Raw genomic sequence first — 24039 nt, forward strand, 5'->3', positions numbered from 1 at the left:
ATGTTCCGTCTAATTTTTTTTTGCAGAGTATAGTAATAGCCTCTAGGAGTTAATCTTCTTGTCTGTGAGTCTTCTTGAGTTTATAATGCTATGCCATATTTATAAAACTATTTCTTCCTACAAAAATAAGCTAAATAATTTGTTCAAGTTCATTTAAGTAAAATAGTTGAACTGGAGCTAAATTTAAGGCTTTTGACTAAATACAGCATTTAGTCATTTATATCTTACTGAATTAAAAAAATAACAACTAATGCATAAATAAGACTCATTCATGTTTCCACATAGATTAATAGATATCAGCTTGGATGGAACTTTAGAAGTTACTAATCTCTTCTTTTTGTAGATGAGAAAAGTGAAGTCCAAAAAGGTTAAATGACTTGCTCAAAGTCAGCCATCGATAGGTGGTAGAATTTGGATTCAAACTCATATCATCTGATTGACTCTTATGGATCTTCTATTATTTTTAGTGCATGGTAATGATGCTGTAGCTTAATCATTCTGGAATATTCCTCCACATGATATGATCTCCATTCTCCCTCCAATGTGTTCCTTCAGGAGCCTATAATTTGTACACAAGGCTCTTCCTGCCTTTACTTCATTCTCTATGAGTTTTTCCAATTTTTATAAGGCTTTAAAATCAATGTCTCAGAGTTGATTGCAACTTCTCCCAGCAAACACTATTCAAATTCTTTTCCTGTGTTATCTTCCCCTATTAGAATATAAGCTTCTTGACAACAGGGGCTTTTTCTTTTTGCTTCTGTTTGTATCCCTAGCACTTAGCACAGAGTAGGGACACAATAAGTACTTAAAATATGCTTGTTCTCTTCCTTCAAATTCCATTCTCTATTTCTACAAATAGATCTAGGCAACATATGATCATTGCTGATGTTTCTAATTTTCAAACATGATTTGATAATTACAAAATTATTTTTGTATTTTTTTTCAAATTACAAATAATTACAAATGATTACAAAACTTCTAGTCTCTATAAAAATCCCTGGAGTCTGGTGAAAGTAAAATGTGGAAAGAGAATACGAAAAAGTACAAAATGACACACTTGTCATTGGGAGCTTGAGGCCAAATGTAGAGGTAAGATGTAAATACATGAAATATTGAAGAATATATGTTTCATAAGGCAATGTGTGACCAAATTGAAAAATAAGTGATATGAGCATAGGAGAGGATGACATTATCATAGATTCCATTAGCCTTTTTCCAATGCACAGCCATGCCTCAGCTCCAATATATCATCAGAACATTCCTTTACTTCCCATCTTAGTACATGATAAAGCATAAAATAATACCTTTGGTTCCTAGACAATATTCAAATGACCAGGGTCCATTTTGCAGGGTGGGTACAAAGCTCTATAGACTGACAACTGTGGTTTGGCTTGGAGGTATGGGGGGATACATTCATTACCAAGACAAAAGACCTGTAGCATAATTGGGGGTAGAGTAGATTGCAAAGTTAATGGCAATAAACCCATCTTCACCCTCTGTCAGCAGGCAATTTCACTGCAACTTTATTTCAACCCCAAAATTTCCTTCCTTTAAATAAAATAATCTGACAAAGACATAGATCATTCTTTACAAAACTAAAGTCATCTTATTAAAGACAGAGAAAGTCAAATTGTTTATCTACAAAATAACCAAGTGACAACCAAGTCAATGACCATTCCTTATGTTTGTTTTGATTGGTCCTATCATGCTTTCAGCACTCCCAACTCAGCAGGCATAGAACCTCAAATCTATATTTAATTTAAAACATTGCACTATCATTCGGAAACCTTTCAGCAAACTCACTGCCACTTAAAGGAAAATGGCAGAGACTACAATTTACCAGAAGCCCAATTTTATTTTAAGACAATTAAATAATATCCCTAAGCAAATATTCTCTTAAAATTCAAGGACATAATTTAAGAGAGTACTCCCTTTTTCTGTCCCATCATTACAAAGTGGCCTGTGGGAGGTCACTTGAAAGAATAATTTATTTTGAGTTCTAATTTAATTTGAATTTCACATTTACTTCTAGCAAATATAACCAATAGATTTTTTTACAGTCAGGAAAACATGACATATTTAAAAAATAAGCAACCCTCCTGAAAAAAGTCATCCCCATCTTTTATTGTATAAAGATATATTCTCCCATTGTTTATGGATGGTTTGGGGAGACTAGAGGTGGTCTTTTCTGAGGGGTTAGACTTTTAAAATATTCCAAGTACTTCAATTACCTAGACACTTTAAGATTTACTTTAATTAAAAAATACTTCTTTTGATAATTAATATAATATAATAGCTAAAGTAATTCAGTTTGAAGTGAACTCAAGTCTTAGGATGGGATCCAAATTCTGAATAGGTATGTAGCTGTTCATTTTAAAGATCTTAAATCTGTTTACTTTTAATTTAATCCTAAACATTAAACAGCTCTGAATGCCATGCCAAGAAAGATTCCCTTCGTAGCTATCCTAGGTCATTCCAAGACAAGTTCTCAGTGGATAAAGATAAGAGTTGCCTCCAATACTTTTTTGTGATGACCCTTTATGTAGCTAGTGACAGTTATCATGTCAACCTAAAATTCAGAATTATGTAACCAGAAATATAATGGTAAGAGTCAGTCACCTTAACTGTCCTCTCATCCTATCAACCTTTACTCAAATCATGAGTTCCACATTTAACATACCAAAGAGGTCAATATTCATTCAACCTCTCTTTGAAAACATCTGATGATGGAGAACTACTATTGTTCTACTTAATGTAATGAAAATTTGTTTTATAATATTTTATTAAATTTCTAATATTTTAAAATATATGTTTCTGGTACTCCATTTTTTCCTTCGTGGACTATCCAGATTCTATAAATCCTTACAAGGTTTAGAATTGAGGAGGGGCTTAGTTTTGCCTAAATTTAGTTGAACACAAAACTGAGAAGTGAAACATTCTATCATTTTGATCCACTTCATGCAAAAATACCCAAAATGTATGGATTGGGGACAATTTTTTTCCCATTAGAGCTAAATATTCAGTTTATGTGTATCCTCTCAGGGTTATGATACACATCACGGAATATTCCCAGTATTCTTGCCTAATATATTTTCACCCTTGAATTTTTCTTCTAAAACAATGTTCATATCGGGCTCAATGTTAGTTTGTAATCCAACATAAGACTTCAAAAAAATTTGCCATGTATTATAGCTTCATGAAAAGAATGGAGAAGTCCCAATACTTTGAACTAGTTTTATCTTGATTTGAAAAGTAATAAAGTTGCAAAAGAGGAAGCACTCTAAGACTTAAGTTCTTGCTTCATGATCTCTATGAAAAACTAGATTTTCCCATTTAACTGGTATTTTTAAATCTAATATGAAATTTCAAAACAATTCGAAAGATATATTTTTGATCTGTTTTTGCAGATAGTTTCTGATACCACCATAGAAGTTCCTTGCATTGGTGGCTTGGTCAAGTTAATTTAAAGTTCTGGGATCCATCCATTTCTCTCTAGTTTTGCATTGTATCACTTGTTACAGTGTAACAAAACAAAGATAAATTAAATGATTATAATGCTGACTGTAGAATCAGGAAGACTCAAATGAATAGTCTTCAGGACACTGAAAAACAGTAGCCTGTTTTGTGATTTCTCATAGCTCCAATCCTATCTTTTGCAGGGTCCTTTTTTTAATACCACAGCTGGTAATACCATCCCCTTCCCATTTGCCTTCATATAATTTGTAAACAGAGGTATGGAGGAAAATATTAAACTGGTTCTTTCCATTCTCGCAAAAAAGTTTTAAGTTTAATCTGCATTATTAGTATTTTCTGTTATATCCTCAAGAATAGACAAGCAACGGTATAATAAATTAAGCTTTGAATTTTATTGTTTGTGGATTTCCAAGATGTAAATGCTTGCAATGAAAATTTGATATTAGGTTCTCTAGATGTCCTACAAGTTTGTTCCAACATAATACTTTTTCACTGTGTATGGACCTATTTTTAAAAGCTGGGACTGCTTGGGGAGAAATAATTTTTAATTGTTTGTTTTTGAATCTTAGCACTTAGCACACTGCTTGCCATTAGTGAATGTTTAAGGAGTGTTGAGGAATATTTATTGATTGATTGACTTAATAATGGAAAGTTGGACACAAACCAAAGAGTAAGGTTTATTTTTTTCTCATGATGTGACACTTCTATGAATACTTAAGAGAATTGTTGTGAAGAAGAATCTTTTTTTCAAATGTTAAAATATTAGCAATGGGAATAAATTGCTATTATTAATTGTATTGTATTGCCATTATTGTTGTTGCTAATATCATCATCACTTATTGTCATTATTATCATTATTGTTACCATTACCTTATTGTTTCAGTTGTGAATAGAACCCTGAAAAAACACATTATGAAAATCAAAGAAGAGTGTTTAAAAGACTTTAAAGTTTAGAAGACAAGAATTAAAGGAGAGGTATGAAAACTATCTTCAAGTATTTTAAGGACCTTACCTCTAAGAAGAATCAAAGGAATTTAAACAATTGTCAAGGGCTTGGAAGGTAGAATAATATAGGGTAATAGAAACATAGAGGAAAATAGGAAACACAAGTAACTGAATTTATTGGCACTAACTATCTAGGAGGTCAGAGGCTTTCTCATAGAGGTTGGATTTGGACTTCATGAGAAATGAAAAAAAAATCTCATATTTTGTGGGATAATTAGAAATATCCACAAGTGTCACAAGGTTAAAAAAATCCCAACAAGAGGAAAAAGATAAGGTGCTCCTCAGTGATTTTCTGTTCAAGAATATAACGATAGTTACATTTAGATCTGACATGTTGACATGACTAGTAAAGAGATGCTCGATCTTTCTGAGGCATGTATCCGGGACCTGACAGAAAGTCCCCTGAGACTTTTCTAGCCTGCCAAGTACTAACGCACTTCTGATGATTCATGGGCAGAGTAATGATACCACCAGAAGAAACTTGGGAAAAGTGGGGGGTGGGCAAAGGGAAAGCCCAAGGGATTTCAGAGTTCCAGTCAGGAAATTAAATGACGTCAGGGCACAGGTGGTGTTGTCATTAACATTTCCATATGAGGGCATAGAATTTAGAAAAGAGAAGGATATTGGAAATGAACTTTTTGCCAAGAAGATGGCATCAGGAAATGGCAATTTGTATTGCTGAGCCATTATGAAACATATGAACTTGATGAGCCCTCATTTAAAGGTGGGTTTCATCTGACAAGAACCAAGGCATTTGCTCTTCTTAAAAAAGTCTTTAAATTGAGAGTAGAAGTGAAGAGATTTTTAAAACTCCAAATATATCTGATAAATCAGACATTGTGGAGTTATAGATACCGCATTGGAAAATCTTGCTAGTATTTTCAAGACAAAAAATAACTGAGAAATGAATAAGCTTCCCCCACATTAATGTGCAGAATATGAGATAATAAAAATGTGATAGCAATACCACTAATAATAATAGCATTTATATTGTGTTTTGAGATTCGCAAACTGTTTTGAATTCATGTCTCAATGATCCTCACAAAATTATGAGATACTTTTATTATCCCCAACTGACAGAGGAAGAAACTGAAAAAGAAAATAATTTGCCTAGGGAACATACACATCTAGTGACTGAGGCAGAATTTGAATTCATTTGTCCCTTAAATATTTTCTTACTTTTACTTGAAGTTTAATATGAAGTCTTAAAATGATATTATCAGTATTGTGGAGAATTAATTATGATTCATATTTATAATGATGAAATCAAAGCCAAAAATTATTTCCGAATTAAAAAAAAAAACAAATCCACATCAGAAGAGCCCTGTGTGTAAAGAATCTATTGACCTGTTAGAAAGCCCAAGAATCTGAGGAGACTTTACAGGTGAGGGTTAAAGAAGGAAAAAATAAAAGAGATGTTATTTTGAATGTAAACTGCAGAGTAGCTGTCCCAATGGAGGAACAGATAATGATTCCCTGGTAATACTATGCAGTTTTGATGGGGGATTTAAGCTATCTGACTACTTGCCAGAGGGTTTTTTCTCATAAAAACAGAAAATCTGATAAATTCATGATATGCATTTCTAATAATTTAATATTTGCAAAGGGAAAAGAAGTAAAAAAAATTTTATTCTAATTAATAAGGAAAGAAAGTGGTTAAACTGAATGAGAGAAATTTTGGAAATGAGTATACGATTTTAGAGTTTATGATTGTGATTATTACTAAGGATCAAAACACTAAAGTTAACTAATGTGCAGCTTACACACTCACACACACCCAAGATCATTGAAGAGATAAGTATGATTCCATTGGGCTAACTATAGAAAGGAAATAAGCTCAAGATGAATGTTGACTCTCAAGGACATAATTTTGTTGATATATCTAGAATGATCCCATTATGAAGAAATGACAGATGTTGTCAAAATGGACTTGTAAGTACAAAAGGAATGAATTCACTAATTCAAATTATAAAATTACACATGAAAAGTATCCTAAGAACTATAGAGTTTTAAAAGCAATATCTTTCTACTTTTCAAAGATAATAATATTGTCATGATCCTGAACTTTTCACTCTCCCTTATTCCTCCAATCATTTGATAAATCTTGTCTTTTCTAACTACTCAATATATCTTGAAACCAACTCCTTTTTTTATACATTTCCCACCTCATTTCAGATCTTTATCACCTCTTATCTAGACTATTTCAAAAACCATATTTGCTGTCCCTATTTCCTATGATCCCACTCCACTCCAATCTACACATTGCTGCCAGAGTAATTTTCCTTAAATGCAGATTTGACCATAACTCCCTTATTCAATCGACCACTAGTAGTGTTTCATTGCCTCAGAGATAAAATTTAAATTCTGGTTAAGTCTTAAATCCCTACATAATTTGATCCCAGCATATCTTTCAAATTTCAGTAGACAGAATCCTTTTTCTCACACTCTTGTAATTGAGCCAAAGTAGCCTCAGAGTTGATCTCACATCTCTATCTCTAACTCTGTGCTTTTGTGATGGCTATCTGAAACTCCTAGAAAGAACTCTCTCCTTTTCTCTACCTCACAAAATCCCCTCTTCCTTTAATATGCATCTTAAGAAGCTACATGGATACTTTGTTGATTACTACTAAATAATAGTCAGTATTAAGAATTCACTAAACTCCTATTAAGTTTCAGAACTTGTTCTAAGTGCTGAGGATACTATGAAAGTCAAAATGTACCTCACAGTGATCTCTCACATGCTAGCTTGGAATTAACTTTTTGTTTATATTTGTACTTACTGACTTTATTTTTTATTGCACATATTTTATAGTCACTTGTCTCTAAAAATAGAAGTAAGAATTATTAATAGGGATTTTTTCATTTTTGTATCTCTAATGTCTAATTTTATGTTTTGCAAATAGAAGGCACTTAATAGTTAGGCACATATTTGGCACTTAACTTTTTGAAAATGGCAGACAAGAGCACAAATATACCCACATAAATACATTTTGAAGACATGAAAAAGGACTATGGAATGGTACAAAAATAGAGCAATTTTGTTATTACCTCATTAAAGGTAATATGTGGATATATATCTATTACATGTACTTTAAAGAAGTTCCTAATTTTTATAAAAGCTATTTCTTATTTTTTGTTGTGGAACTGAGAGCTGTGAAATTTACAACATAAGTTATTTAATAAATAAATATTCATTGATTGATTGATTAGACTGTCTATAAACTTTAAGTTGCATGTTGGTGTTCAGAATTTGAGCTTCTCATTTAATGATAAATGACTGGACATACTGCTGGAGGAATTGGATCATCTTAATTCTGACATTCTTTCTATAAAGAATACCAAAAGAGAAAAATGTTGCAGCTAAATGGAAACATAGTTGACAAATATTGCATGGGGAGGAACATAAATAGATATTGGCAACATCCTTTTCATCTTACACCCAAAGGCAGCAAAGATCATAATTAGCACAAAGATAGAATAAGGAACAAAAATCAGAAAAGGATATGCATTCAATTTCGACAACTTGAGGCCTGATCAAAACTCAAACAAGGTACTGAAACTGAAAAATAAAGAATATATGGAAAATTATTTTAGTATTTACTTCATATATATGTTTTATGGATACAAATTAGTTGACAGGAAAGAAGGCCAAATAGTGTTTAAAAAGCACCTTAATCAATCAATATTTGACTTATTTACCAAGAAGAGAAAAGCAGCAAAGTAATATTTATTTACATGTGAATATTTCTAAAATCATAACAGAAAATTATATTTTGTTTTTTCTTTAAAGCCCAGCAGGAAGTCCAAATAAATAAATGATGTTAGGCATAGATAAGGATAAAAATGGAAGCAGAAAATTAAAAAGGGAGGAAAAATCTGTAAAGTATTTTTTCTTTTTAAATAATAAACTTTTTCCCTGCTGAGGATCATAGAAGTACTAGAGTTAAATCTTAACATCATTGTCACAGATGTGTTTTCAAAGGTGAAAAAAATTGTACCAAGAACAATGATGGGAATAATACCTTATTATTCCAAATGTACAAAGAAGTGGTCTACTCTCAGGGAAATACAGTTATTTTGTTATTGAAGGACTGATTAACAAAGTATTTGAAGGAAGTATAGATATCAAAAAAAAGGCATTGAGTAAAAAAGTCAGATAATATTAACAACAAAAAAATGTGATAGTCACATTCTGATTTATATATCTACTTGCTTATCTACTTAAAATATTATATGAATCATCAAAATACATACAGCAAGACGACCTTGATCTACTATTAATGAGGAAAAGAAGGCTTTGAAAACAATATTCAACTGGAAGAGGACATCTGTATCATCATAAAATTGGTAGAAATATGTATAGAATACAACACACCACTATATTTATTGTGTATTGATCATAAACAATTATTTTACACAAGCAAGGCATATTTCAAAAGTTTCTCTTTTTTCCCATTTTGCATTTTGGAATGGCTCTGGACTCTGGAAGACTATATCTCCCAGGATTCTCTATCTCAGTTTCCTTAGACACCTCCCACTTCTTTTGTGGGAGGTGTCTGAGAAAGTATAAAAAAGAAGAGAGAGTGCTGGCTTTGGGCACCTTTTTCCTGCAACAGAGGAGAGCTCTTTTTTCCCCGGGGGAGCCTTTTGCCCCCCAGAGCTTTATTCCCAGCTAGCTGCTGGAGATCTGGTTTTTCGTGGCTTTCCCAAACCTTTCTTTTCCTAAACCCTAAAATAAACCCAGTTAAATATCCCTGGAGTCTAGCTGATTTTGTTCTGCTCTGAAGCCCACCTCTAAAGGGTTGGGTTAATTCCTCTGCCGGGGCTTCCTTTCCTTCCTTTCCCTTCCTTTCCTTTCCTTCCCCCATCCTTCCTTCTTTTACCCACAACACCATCTACACATCAGAATAATTTAAGATTCATTCCATTAGAGATAAAATAGTATTAATCCAAACCTAAAAGTGGAATACAAATTCTCCTAAATTGTTTGTTCTCCTCTGTGATGGAAGGGATTCAGTACGCTATCCAAAGGAAAATTAATACACTGTTCATAGTGAGGTCCTCCTGATTCCAGTTTATGCATTCCATGTTGATTGTATCATCCCCTGGAACACTGCATAGTCTCCTAGAAGATTTCAGTAAACACTAAGAAGAACTTGGCCTAACACTATTCATAGGAAAGAACAAAAACCAAAAACAACCAAAAAAGTTGAAAGGCAAATGCCTATTATATGCCTATTATTGAGAATATGGTAGGTGATTGGATATATAACATATAGATCATGTCCATCAGTATATTATGTAGGACAAACTATATATAAATACATATATATATGTATGTATGCATATATACATGGATAAACTATATATAAATGGATAATGACAGAGACCAGAATTAAGCAGGAAGATGGAAATAGGCTGGGTTTTCCTCAGGAAAATGCAAAGGTCCTTTAATGATCTCAGAATTCCCCCCAAAACAAAAGATCATCATTTTAATTATAATACCAAAATGAATACAGATTTGGTGTGATACCAAATGACAAAGGAGTAATTTTATAGATTTTCAAAAAAATAATGACAAAATTCACCTGGAGGAACAAAACATTTATAATATTAGGAGAAATGATAAAAAATAGTGGAAATGAGAGGTTCTGGTATTATCAGATATCAGACTATAATGTGAAACAGTTATTACCAAACTATTCAATACTTATTATGAAAAAGAAAAATTTATTTGTGTAACAGGTTGGAAATCTAAACAGAAATATTTGAACAAAAAGTTCTATAAACATAACAACATCAATTATTGTGTTAAAAGACTTTCAAATCAACAAAAAAATTTCTTGAAAAAATCGGAAAACATTCTGGTATAAATTAGTCTGAAGGTAACATTTTAAATTATATGCAATAAGCTTCAAATGAAAGCTTGATCTAAATATTAAAAGCCAAATCAATAAAAATTAAATTATAGAGATGAAGTGATGGACATATCTTTTACAGCTCCATGAAGAGAGAGAAGTAAAGAGAATGAAATATAATGAAAATAAATGTAAAGAAAAATGAAACATATGAATAAATATGCATAAAACAAAAGATTTTATATAAGCAAAATCAATGTAACTAGAATTATAAAAAATGCATTAATTTCAGAAAAAAGTCTGAAGTAAATATTTATTACAAGGGTATAATATATATTTATTATATATTGATATATGTGAAAGAACTATATATGAACAAAATATATTCCTCAGTGGATGACTATTTAATGTATATAAACTGGCAGTTTTCAAAGGAAGGAATGAAAGCTATCCAACAGCATATGAAAACATGCTGTAAAGAATTGAAGAAGATAAACAAGTTGTATTAATCATCTCACCTCATCTGATTAGCAAAAATGATCAAAAAATCAAAATGGTAAATTTATGAGAGACTAAGGAAGTAAAGATATAAATGTTGATTATTGGTGCAACTATAATTCAGTTTAATTATCATGGAAAATAATTTGGAGAACAGTAGCAATGAGAGCTGCAGCTTTACTGAGTAGCATTTGCAATGGTGGTGCTTGGAAGCTTGGATTCTATACTTGAAACACAGAATTGGATGCTATTTCTATTCTATTTAAGAGAGTTAAATCTTGGGACCATCTTTTCTGTATTAACATAATCTGTCAGATGACTTAGAGGTTGATGAGAAGGACTTGTTTCAAAAGAGATTTTCTACTAAATATAAAGGAAAAAGAAGAGAAAAAAAGGTGAAACATTTTAGCATACTATGCATTGTATCCAATCTTTTATTAACTATAATCACCATTTTATAGTAAAAATATATTGATATATTCATCTATAAAGGAATATAAAGTAGTTTAGGACATTGTATCTAGTTGAATATCACATTAAACCTGTCTCAGATTGCATATGTGAAGGGAGAAATCTGTGAAAATTCTGAGAAATACAGGTAATTAAAAAGATGAGAGCAGAGTAAGGAATGAGGTTTCTGTTTACTGTGTTATAAGGAAAAATTAAATGATTGACAAATGTTTGCCAAAAAATGATATTATAGACCTCAAATTGGTTCTGATATTTAAAAATAAACCCAATGAAAATCTCCCTATTAAATACTTTCAGAGATAATCTTCTTCAAAGTTATGAAGTAGAATGGCATATAAAAGAGGCATCTTACTATCCAAATTTTGCTAAAAATTCAAAAATTCTCATGAAATATAAAATTTTCTATTGAAAAATTAAAAAAAAGAAAGTTTCTTCAAAGCTATGCAATAATACCTGAGATTCTACAACTGACCTATGATCTTATTTATGATCTTATTCTCACAGCAAATAGTTAACAAAAATCATGAAGCTCAATGAAAAAATAAAATAAATTAAATATGAACCCCCTTCTGAATGAAGTAGATAGAGGTCACAATAATTGATTTGTTGTGGAGTAAAAGGACAGAATACAAGTCCATACAAGAAGGTAGCAAAAGCCATTGATTATTGGCTACCCTAAAGTTTTGTTTGTTTATTTGTTTTTTCTATCATCATTAAGTATTTTTCATCCCAAAGGTCTGGTAAATCTATATGTCTCATGAGCACAGAGTGGAGGTAAAAGAATCCTAACCTTTTCTCAGTGCTACAAGTTGTAGAACTGCAGATCACAACACATCCTATAGATATGCCATAGCTGCTCAAAGAGTTAGTTTACTCAAAAGAATGGTTCTATCAGCTTTTAAGAAATTCTCAACCTACTTACTCTACTTTGTATTTGCTGCTTGGTAACAAACACCTCCCAATACAGTAATGGGCAACCTTTTGAGCTTGGTGTGTCAAAATTCACCAAAAATCTGAGCATAACCCGGGTGGTGTGTTACTTTGAGAAAAAAGCCATAATTTCATGATATTTATAGTTTAAATAAAAAATGTATAATTATAATATATCACTGTATTTAATAAACCAAAATAGGTAAATTAATATAGGTAGAATTGTCATCTATAGTGCACAGAGTGTCTACACTACTCTACAGTAAGTGTTTTATCCTTGGCATGCAGCCCCATACTTCTCTGTATGCGGCTGCATGCAGCCGTGTGTCAATCGAAAATAACATGTGTCAGTGCCATAACCATATTAATGCCTTCCTTTATAGAAGATATTTAGTAGAGAGCAGATAACTCAGCTCTCAGATCACTCTACTTTGTATAGGCAGCTCTGTCTGGCTTCCACTAAAGGAACAAGATGCCCCACCCAAATTAAGCTCATCATTTCTAGTCTAATCACTCTGCTACTAACTCAAACTTTGATTGATACATCTTCCTTCTAATTGGACAGCTGTAGGGTGGAGTACTACCCTCAATGCCTTCCTTTATAAAAGGCATATACTGGACTCTCAGATTAGTTCACTTTGTATCTGCTGCTCAATCTGGTTTCAACTTCATAAAACAAGCTGCCCATGCACAGGGAATATGCTACTGTTTCTCTCCCTACCCTATACATCCCATCTCAATTCCTACTCTTTTCTTACCTCCTTTTGTGTGTTGGTTTTCCCCTTTCTACTTTAAACTCCTTAAAGCCTGGGACTGTTTTTCTTCTTATTAATTGTATCCCCAATACTTAACATAGTGCTTGGCATATAGTGTAAGATTTAAATGTGGCACCAATATTTATTATATCTTGAGTCAGAAATGTATTTACAAATAGATACAAAATGGAGAGGAAACAATAAAGTAGAGAAATGTGAAGAGATTCAAGAGGTTATCTATCCTATCTTAATACAGGCAGAGATTAAGTAGCTCTCAACCAGGAAGGCTGGTAGTAAGTAATCACATGGCTGCCTCCAAAATGGAAGCTAGTCTCTCCAGAAACTAGGAAAGGAGTCAATCTTTCACTCACCCCACTAAGTAGTGCAGGAGTCAGAGTCCAAGTTGAAGCCAAGCCCACAATCCAAGCCACAGTCTCCAGCAAAGCTCCCTTAAAGACTGTCTCCAGTCAGGAGACTATCTCCACAAGATTGACTAAAGCCATAGGATTCATGACTTTCTATGGTGACTTCTTATCTCTTACCCTCTTCAGAGGGCACAATCATAGCTTCCAAATTGGCTGGCACTGCCCAGGGGGCAGTATTTGTGGGAACAAGTTCTCTTTGGGAGGGGTAAATACTCATCAAAAAGGTTCACATATTCCTGGCTGATTCAGTTTCTAAATTTGTGAATTCTCTAATTACCTTGCTAACTTCTCACCTAGTACTACTAGGGTTTTCAAGCTTTTGTTGATTTAATTCAAAAGTAGGCAAAGGAGAGTTAATCCTGCTTTCACAGTCTAGTGAAGTACTAAGTAGAGGTACTTCAGTTCTTAGCCAAAGTATTAACTCCAACTAGGCAAAGAAAATAAAGGATTCCCTTTTCATACCAGTAAACTAAGGATAGACAAAGAGAATCAAGAATTTCCTTTCACAATAGTAAGCATTTAATAAATGTTTATTGGATTGGTTGGAGAGGGGTTGAGCAAATTGTCATCACAAAATATAATGGAATGCTATTCTGTAAGAAATGAAAAATTCAGAGAAATTTGGAGAGACTTGAAAGTTTCCAGAGTAATAAGTGAATTAATAGCTAATGGTGATATCAGAAGATGGATGATGAAACCTAGTTCTTGACTTTTGGTGGAGCAGAGACCAGAGGTACAGAATGAAACGTTTTCTCAGATAAAGCCAATGGGATCATTTGTTTGACTTGAGTACATTTCTTTTGTAAAGGAGCGCTTCTATCTTGGAGGAAGTGAGTTAATAGAAAATAATAAAACCTGACAAAAAATGAAAAGAACATCAATAAAGATTTCAAAAATATAGGGAAAAAGTAAATTAGACAAAACCATACAGGACAAAGGTGTTAATATCACATTTCATTTAATATACATTCTGAATAAATTTACCAAACATTAATACCTAATTTCATACAATTTTTTTCTTCCTTCTACAGGGGGAATTTTTATTTGTGTTGAAGATTGTGAAGAGAAGAATGAATAGAAATAGGACAAGGAGTAAAGGAATTCAAAGTTAGTATAGTATAATGTTGAGCTGGTTAAATAAAGAAGATTTTTAAGGAAGAAAAATGAGGCCAAAGTAAGGAATGATAACCTTAGAAAGTAGGGAGAAGTGGAGTCTGACAGGAGTCTATGTAGAACTTGGAGCCGGAAAGTACAGGGCTAGATGGAAGAATAAGAGGTTTTAATTTGCTAGAGGAATTTTGTAAATATGGAAGGTGAAATGAGAACACTTTTGAGCCTTGTAACATGTTTCACACCTTGGGCAGAGTGTCTATAAGCAAGCTTGTATACTTGTGATTCAGAATTCAGCTATGGGGTAAATGCCCATTTTCCACATGACAATGATGTAGCCAGAAACACCACTACCCATATCTACCCTCTATATGCATTACAAAAGGTGATAGGCACTGTACCCCCAAAGCTAGCTGAATTAAAGGGAAAGTTCCTGAAGGGAAATGGAAATCAGAAGGCAGGAGTCACTGCAAAATGCATGTGTAAGAGAGGGAATCATTCTCTAAACAAAAAAGAACTAAAAAGCCAGCTCTCCACTCAAAGTTTACTTGGGCAAAAAATGGAAAAAACCTCTCTACTCCACAACACAGAACAGCACTGAAAGAGCACAGGGACTAAACGGTAAGGAGAGAATCTAAATATAAGTGATTAGGAATATCTGAAAAGTATGGAAAGACAAATGTTTTTTTTTTTAGAGAAAAAGTCTAAATAAAAGCATCGCTTATAAGCAGATACAATAAAAGAAAGAAATATCAAAATATAAGAAAAGTAAAATGAGTGAAACCATATTTTTTTAAATCAGGAAAACAGGAAGATATAATATGAAGGAAAATGAATCAAATTAATTTGATTAAAATGATGAGAAATCATGGAACAATAGGAAAAATTCTATAATGGTTCAAAAGAGCTCAAAAAATGTAAAAAAAATTAAGAATCAAAGTAGGAGAGAAACCAGAAGATTCAATGGAAAACTGTAAAAAGCACACAGCATAATAAATGTAGATGTTATGGAGAATCATTCCAAAGAGGTAAAGATAAGAGAACAGTTTTGGAACAAAATAGATACTTTTAAAAAATGAAAGAAGCAAAAAGCAAAAACATGGTTTCTATAACAATAAGCTACTAAGCTTGATGAAAACAAAGGCAAAGATAATGTAAGGATCATAGCTCTTTCAGAAAAAGACAAATAAAAGATTCTGGAAACTACATTTAAAAACAAACAAAAAATAGAGAAAAAAGGTCAGAACTTTTAATTCTGAAAAACAAACCTTTAATTGATTAATTTTACATATTGATACAAAACAAAATATTCTCCAAACTACTAAGTAAATTGTTTTTTGCAATTGACAACTTCAATTTAAAAATAAAATCTAATTTTGTAAGCAGCCAGGAGAAAGCATAATACAATAGAAAGAGCACTGGTTCTGAATTCAAAAGATGTAGGAAGAAGACCTGAATTGTGTCAAAACTATTTCATCTTGGGAAAATGATTAAACATCTCTGATCTGAACATTCCTAATTTATAAAAGATGAATTTAATATAATTTGATCTTCAAAGTATCCTTCAGATATAAGCCTATAATAATTTGATGATATGAAAAACATGATGCCTCAAATATAAATTAACAATCATTTAAATAACCAAGGAATATCCTATTGTCAAAAAACAGGAACTAATGAATTAGCTCATGACAGACTCTGAAATAACTTCAAAGGGAAATGCAAAATAATTTCCTAAATGTCCAATTCTAATCATCAATGAAAAAAGGCATATTTTAAATAAATAGAAGCATTCAAATAAATAGAAGCATATTGCAAAGAAATAATAATAATGTTAGAGGAAAGGGAGTTGCTTGAATTAAACCATCAGAAATACAATAAAGGTAAATAAAACAAGATACTTTAAAATGAGATTTATTTGAGGAGAAAAAGAAAGAAAAAAGAAGATCCATCAAGGAATAAGAATAATTTAAAAGGCAAAATATTTTAAAAAGTAAAGGATCAAGAATCATGAAGAAAGAAAAGCCTAAATTATACACCATGTTCTGTATTATTTGATAGCTTATGAATGAATCAATATTTTTATGATACACATTGCGAAAATGATTAATTTTATGATTTGTTAGTAAGAAAGAAAAGACTCAGGGATGTATCCCTATTAAGGCCATACATTTACTATGAAGGGGTAAATAACAATTTCCTTTATTCTCTTAAAAGTGGAAACTATGAAAATTAAAAAACAATACAAAGAAAGGCCTAGAATTTGAGAGTGGTAGATGAAGAATATCACCTGACTAAGAGAAAGGAAAATGTTCCAATAAGAAATTTTCTTAGATCAAGAGTGAAACAAGGATGCCTATTATCACCTCTATTATTTAACATTGTACTAGAAACACTAGCAGTAGCAATTAGAGAAAGAAAAAGAAATTGAAGGTATTAAAATGGGCAATGAGGAGACTAAGCTATCACTCTTTGCAGATGATATGATGGGCTACTTAAAAAATCCTAGAGAATCAACTAAAAAGCTAGTGAAAATAATCAACAACTTTAGAAAGTGGCAGGATACAAAATAAACACACATAAATCATCAGCATTTCCATATTATTTCCAACACATCTCAGCAGCAAGAGTTAGAAAGAGAAATTCCTTTTAAAATCACCCTAGACTACATAAAATACTTAGGAATCTATCTGCCAAGACAAACATAGGAACTATATAAACAAAACCACAAAACACTTTTCATACAATTAAAACTAGATCTAAATAATTGGAAAAACATTAATTGCTCATGAGTAGGATGAGCTAACATAATAAAAATGAAAATCCTATGCAAACTAATTTACTTATTTACTGCCTTACCTATCAAACAATAAAGAAACTTTTTGTACATGAACTAGAAAAAACTATAAAATATTCATTTGGAAGAACAAAAGATCAAGAATATCAAGGGAAATAATGAAAAAAAATGTGAAGGAAGGTGGCCTAGCAGTACCAGTTCTTAAACTGTATCATAAAGCAGTGGTCATCAAAACAATATGGTACTAGCTAAGAGACAGAAGGGAGGATCAGTGGAATAGACTTGGGGTAAGTGACCTCAGCAAGACAGTGTATGATAAACACAAAAAGCCCAGCTTTTGGAACAAAAATCCACTATTTGACAAAAACTGCTGGGAAAATTGGAAAACAATATGGGAGAGATTAGGTTTAGATTAATATCTCACACCTTAAGCAAATATAAATTCAGAATGGGTGAATGACTTAAATAAAAAGAAGGAAACTATAAGTAAGTTAGGTGAACATAGAATAGTTTACCTGTCAGATCTATGGGAATGGAAAGATTTTAAGACCAAGCAAGAGATAGAGATTATTACAAAATGTAAAATGAATAATTTTCATTACATTAAATTAAAAACGTTTTGTATAAACAAAACCAATGCAACTAAAATTAGAAGGGAAGAAACAACTTGGAAAAAATATTTATAACAAAAACCTCTGTACAAAAAATCAAGACATTCCCCAATTGAGAAATGGTCAAAGGACATGAATAGGCATTTTTCAGATAAAGAAATCAAAACTATCAACAAGCATACGAAAAAGTGTTATAAATCTCTTATAATTAGAGAAATGCAAATCAAAACAACTCTGAGGTACCACCTCACACCTAGCAGATTGGATAACATGACAGCAAAGTAAAGTAATAAATGTTGGAGGGGATGTGGCAAAATAGGGACATTAATGGAATTGTGAATTGATCCGACCATTCTGGATTGCAATTTGTAACTGCCCAAATGACTTTAAAAGACTGCCTGCCCTTTGATCATCCAGCCATACTATAGTTGGGTTTATACCTGAAAGAGATAATAAGGAAAAAATCTTGTACAAAATTATTTATAGCCATGCTTTTTGTGGTGGCAAAAAATTGTAAAATTAGGGGATGTCATTTGATTGGGAAATGTGTGAATAAATTGTGGTATCTTTTGGTGATGGAATACTATTGTGTTATAATGAATAATGAATTTTAGGAATTCCATGTTAACTGTAATGACCTGCAGGAATTGATGCAGAGTTAAAGGAGCAGAACCAGGAGAACATTATACAGAGACTGATACACTGTGGCACAATTGAATGTAATGAACTTCTCTACTGGCAGCAGTGCAATGATCCAGGACAATTCTGAGGGACTTATGAGAAAGAATGCTATCCACATCCAGAAAAAGAACTTTGGGAGTAGAAACACAGAAGAAAAACAACTGCTTGGTCTCATTGGTTGATGAGGATATGATTGGGGATGTAGACTTAAGTGATCACCCTAATGCAAATATTAATAATATGGAAATAGGTCTTGATCAATGACACATGTAAAAGCTAGTGGAATTGCATGCTTGCTATAGGATGGGGTTCGGAGGAGAGGAGAGAAAAAAACATGAATTATGTAATCATGGAAAAATATTCTAAATTAATTAATTAAATAAAAACTTTTTTAAATGAAAAATTTCTTAGGGGAAAAGTTGTATCTTTTCTCTAAGTAATAGAGACATAATAAATTTCTTCTATGAGGTATTTCACAATTTATTAAAATAGTTTCTGAAAAAGAACTGCAACTCTATCAACTATATTCCATCTCAAAAGAACATGTGTTTCAATCCGTGAGAGCAATCAGTGCCAAGCATAGAAGGACAACATATAAATAGAAGAAAGTTAACAACCTTCGGAATATAGAAAACAGGTATGAAGTATTTACTTAAAAGAGAAGAAACATCAAAATTAATGCAAAAGATGTCAAAAGAGAAAATTTAATCATAACAGTTTGTATTCAAAAGATGAATAGATTGAAGGATACAATAAAATGTAGAAAGTGGTAACTCCAAAAAAACCAACTTATGCCAGGGCATTAATAAATATTAAAAAGTTGAATTTTTAGAAATATGCTTTCTAGACTATGAAACACTAAAAATAAAATTCTATGATACCATTCCATAATATCTGACTATCACTAATGGAATCATCAGACAAAAATATTGCAGAAATCATAATCAAAACTAAAACCGATTTCTTTGAAAATGCTTAAGTGATGAAGTGTTTCTTAAAAGAATAAAAAATCAAAATATCAAATGGGAGATGACAAGGCATAATCATGGCAAAGAGGTATATCCAAAGTTATTAACACTTGCTACATACAATTATATATTAGCAATTTTAAACAAATAGACAATTATATACAAAAATGGTAGCATAACATTCAATAAATGAAAATAGTTTCAGAAAGTAAAATAGAAAATGATACAGAAAAACTACCAAAAGTAAAACCAAGAGTGAGAGCAGAAGTATGGAAATGCTGGTCCAGATATCTAGAGAAGTTAAATATGTTAAATGATTAAATATCAATTAAAGGTATGTTAAAACTGTGAAAGAAGGCGCAATTCAAAATTTATCAGACAGATATGATCTTATATCTAAATTTGACCAAAAAAAGGAAAAATGGAGTATAGACCAATATCAAAAGAAATGATTTGATATAAATTCTTAGAAAAATTATAGGAAAAATAAATAAATATATCAAAAATGTATTCGACATGATCAATTTAGACGTAGTCAAGAAAACAACATAATTCATCATATTAAGAACAAAAGACACTAACACAATATACGGATGATGAAAAAACCTTTGACAAAGAATAACCTGCATTTGAACTAAAAGTCTACAAAGCAAAAACATAGAAGAATAATTTAGACTCAATAAAATATAGAGTATGTAGCTAAAAGTAGACAATAACTCATTTGTTTGATGTCAGTATACTATCAGTGTTCCTATAAGACTGCAAGTCATAAAGTACACACTATTCAAAGATTTTAAAAATCATATCAGACAGATGACTAGAAAAAAATTATAACCTAAATATAAAAAGGTTCATCCTATGAAAATAAATTACAAAAGAACAAAGTCATATACCTCTCAAGGCTATGACTAAATGGAAAATTCGTAACTGAACAGCAAGAAAGGAGATTACAAAAGGGAAAATAGATTATTTCAATTACATGAAATTGAAAGGATTTTGCATGAACAAAATCAATGAAACTAAGTCTAGAAGGGAAACTACAATGATTAGGCAAATCCAATTGATTCAAATATATCTAATCAAGGTCTTATATTCAAGATGTATGTGTAATAAACACAAATATGCATAACTAAGAGCCATTACCAATGGATGTGCTCCACTCAAAAATTAACAATTAATTCTCAAAAGAATTGCAAATTGTAATTAACTAAGAATAATCACATCAGGTTATGAATAATAAGAGAAATCCAAATCAAGACAACCCTTCTTTTCATGTCAGATCCAGAATATAGGAAAAGAGGGTAAAAATAGAAATTGTCAATGGAGGGGGAGGTGTGGAAAGACATATACTGTATTAGGATATTAGTTGAACAATGAATCAGCTTAATTTTTAGATAGTGACAAGGTATTATGTAGTTTCCAAAAAGTGACTCAAATGTCAATAGACACAGCTAAACATTTACCTTAGAAAGTCAAAGACAGAAGAAAAAGCCATCAATGGATAGACACATACATAGATCAAGTGCTCAGTAGATAAATAATAGAATATTTATTGTTTCTCACATCCAAGGTACTGTGGTAAGTACCTAGTATACTCTTACATATTCAGACAAGTAATATACCTCCTACCCTCAAAGAGTTTATAATCTAATGATGAAAAACAATTCATAAAAGGGAATTAGAAGAGGAAGAAGCACAATTTTTGTATAATCCTGTAGAGAAGTCTGGGAAGTAATTTAGAAGCATACCTCTGGGACTGAAAAGGAATTTAAAAAAAAGTAACCTCTCAGAGCCTGACAGCCCAGAAAAAAGATTCCTTCAAAATATTTATAGTAATCTAAAAAAATGATAGGAAATCACTAGAAAATTGTAGGTATCCATCAATTACTAAAAAAAGGCACAAGAATGTTTATCAGGGTAATACTGCATTGTAATGTATTATTAATATAAAGAATTCAAAGAAGCTTGGGAAAATGTAATATCTATTTTGGATTCTTAGTGTCCTAGACCTTAGATATAGTTTAAACTACTTTATCTCATGAACATAATTGCTATCTCATGCATAATTACTATCTTGGAAAGGTCTGAAAAGTCCTAAATACTGGAGAAAATGTATAATTCTGCATGACCAAGGAGTACCTCTGAAAAACCATGGAAGGGTATTTCAATAGACCAGCCAGGTGATAATAACTGCCTTTTATAGATAGAAATGAGGATAGTTAAATGCTAGAAGTGACATAGGAACACAGTGGGATGAATTAAAAGAAACATGAAAACAATACTAATAGTTGGTGTTCATCAAAGGTGTCGTGATTGAAGCTAATTCCAGAATATATGGAATTATTCAGGGGGAAAAAGAGGAAGGAGTATGATTTCTGAAGAGTGTCAGGTCAGAACTTAGAAAAACTAAGGAGAATGGTATCATGAGGAACAGTCAGTTGAAACAAGAATATTTAGTGACAGAAGAGAGAATGAGTTTGAAGGCAAATATTAAACTGGGCATGTCTTAATTGTGAACTGGGATGACTCTTACCTGAGAGGGATTATGATCCAGAGTTCATGAATCAGTGACCTTTCTATAAAGCATGAATCCTAGAAAGGAGATGGTGAGAGGCTGGTAATCAGTTTTAGTTTCATACTAACAACCTGAATAAGAAATGTCCTCATTATTCCCTTTATCTTAAATTTTGAAAAGAATTTAAGGCATAGTCAGAGTGCAACAGCTTATCACTCTTTGGGACTATTCTTTGAAGGATTCTAAAGTTTTAGCCTCTGGAAGAATAATTATCACTAACCCTAATTCTGAAATTGATACAACTTCTTCTTCCTACCCAAATTCAAACTTCTGACATTCTAAAGTCAAAAATTATCCATGCCTGCCCAAATTCTCTGATCTTATTTGAATTCCACTCTAGTGAGCACTCAATTTACTGATTTTTATCTATACTTACTGAGAATATCATAGAAACACAAGACGGGGTAGCTGTATGAAATAATATTTCACAAACTATTAAAATTTGGGGAAGGTAACAGTTATACTTAGATCTTATTTATAGCTGGATATTGTAACTAGAGCCTGAATCACCTGGAATCATTTCCCCCATCACCTCATAGATTACACATGCAACAACATATGCTCAGAAAATAATTATTGCAGGAAGAAGCACTACTGGTTTGCGACATTAACTAGACTAATCTAGAAGAAAACTTAAGGAAGGGTTTCAGAGAAATTAATTGACCAAATCCATTATCTTCTGGGCAGATATTCTCATGGTTTAAAACAACTTAAACAACACGAATTTGTTGTGTTCATTATAAACTAGGTTCTGTGCTGAATAGTATAGAAGTCAGGAAGATACAAGTTTGAATTTTGCCTCAGATGCTTATTAGTTGTATGCCTTTGATCATCCCATAATCTCTCCCTTCATTTTTCTCATATGTAAAATTGAGATAAAGAAAGCACCTCTATCACAGGGTCGTAGTGGCTATCATGTAATTATAACTGAAGTGTTTTGCACAACCTTAAGTCCTATATAAATTATACTTGTTTTTGTTGAATTTGTAGTAAGTTATAATTACCCACACAGGATCCAGACAAGAAAGGATTATATGATAGTCTATAGGACATAACTAAATTATTACATAGATTAATTTATGAAACTAAAGGTAAGATTTTAAGATACACAGACCAAGTCATAGGAGCTACTGGTTAAGTAGTAGTCAGGACCTTGATGAGAAACAAAAGGGGAAAAGATGAGGGTGACTCAGTTCCACCTCAAAAAGTTTCTGACCAATTGTTAATTGTGATTAGGACAGACTTCCTCAATTATTTTTCTTTCATAGTATAGGATATTGTTTAATACTTTTCCTTCTTGTCTTACAGTCCTCTCTCCTTCTACCCAACCTTCATAGTCTCTCATACTTCTCTGAGTGGCCTTTAGAAATGATACTTATTCTTTACTGTTCCTAAAGAAATACTGTCCCAGCAATGGGTTTTAGATTTCTCCACATCCCAATTTGTTATTAGCTATGTTATTAGCTATTCCTTCAGTCATATCTGTCTCTTTTTTACCCTGTGGACCAAAACTCACAAATAGTGTCAATGAGGTTTTCTTGGCAAAGATATTGGAACACTTTGAAATTTCCTTATGATTGAGTCAAACAGAGACTAAATGACTAGTCCAGGAATACTGTGAAAATAGGATTAACTCTCCCCTTGTCTATTTTTTGCTAAACAAATCAAGAACTCAAAACATTTCTACTTAGGGCAGCTGGGTAGCTCAGTGGAGTGAGAGTCAGGCCTAGAGACAGGAGGTCCTAGGTTCAAACCCGGCCTCAGCCACTTCCCAGCTGTGTGACCCTGGGCAAGTCACTTGACCCCCATTGCCAACCCTTACCAATCTTCCACCTATGAGACAATATACCGAAGTACAAGGGTTTAAAAAAAAAACATCTC

This window comes from Gracilinanus agilis, chromosome 1, assembly GCF_016433145.1.
Source record: "Gracilinanus agilis isolate LMUSP501 chromosome 1, AgileGrace, whole genome shotgun sequence".
In the NCBI taxonomy this organism is placed as follows: domain Eukaryota; kingdom Metazoa; phylum Chordata; class Mammalia; order Didelphimorphia; family Didelphidae; genus Gracilinanus; species Gracilinanus agilis.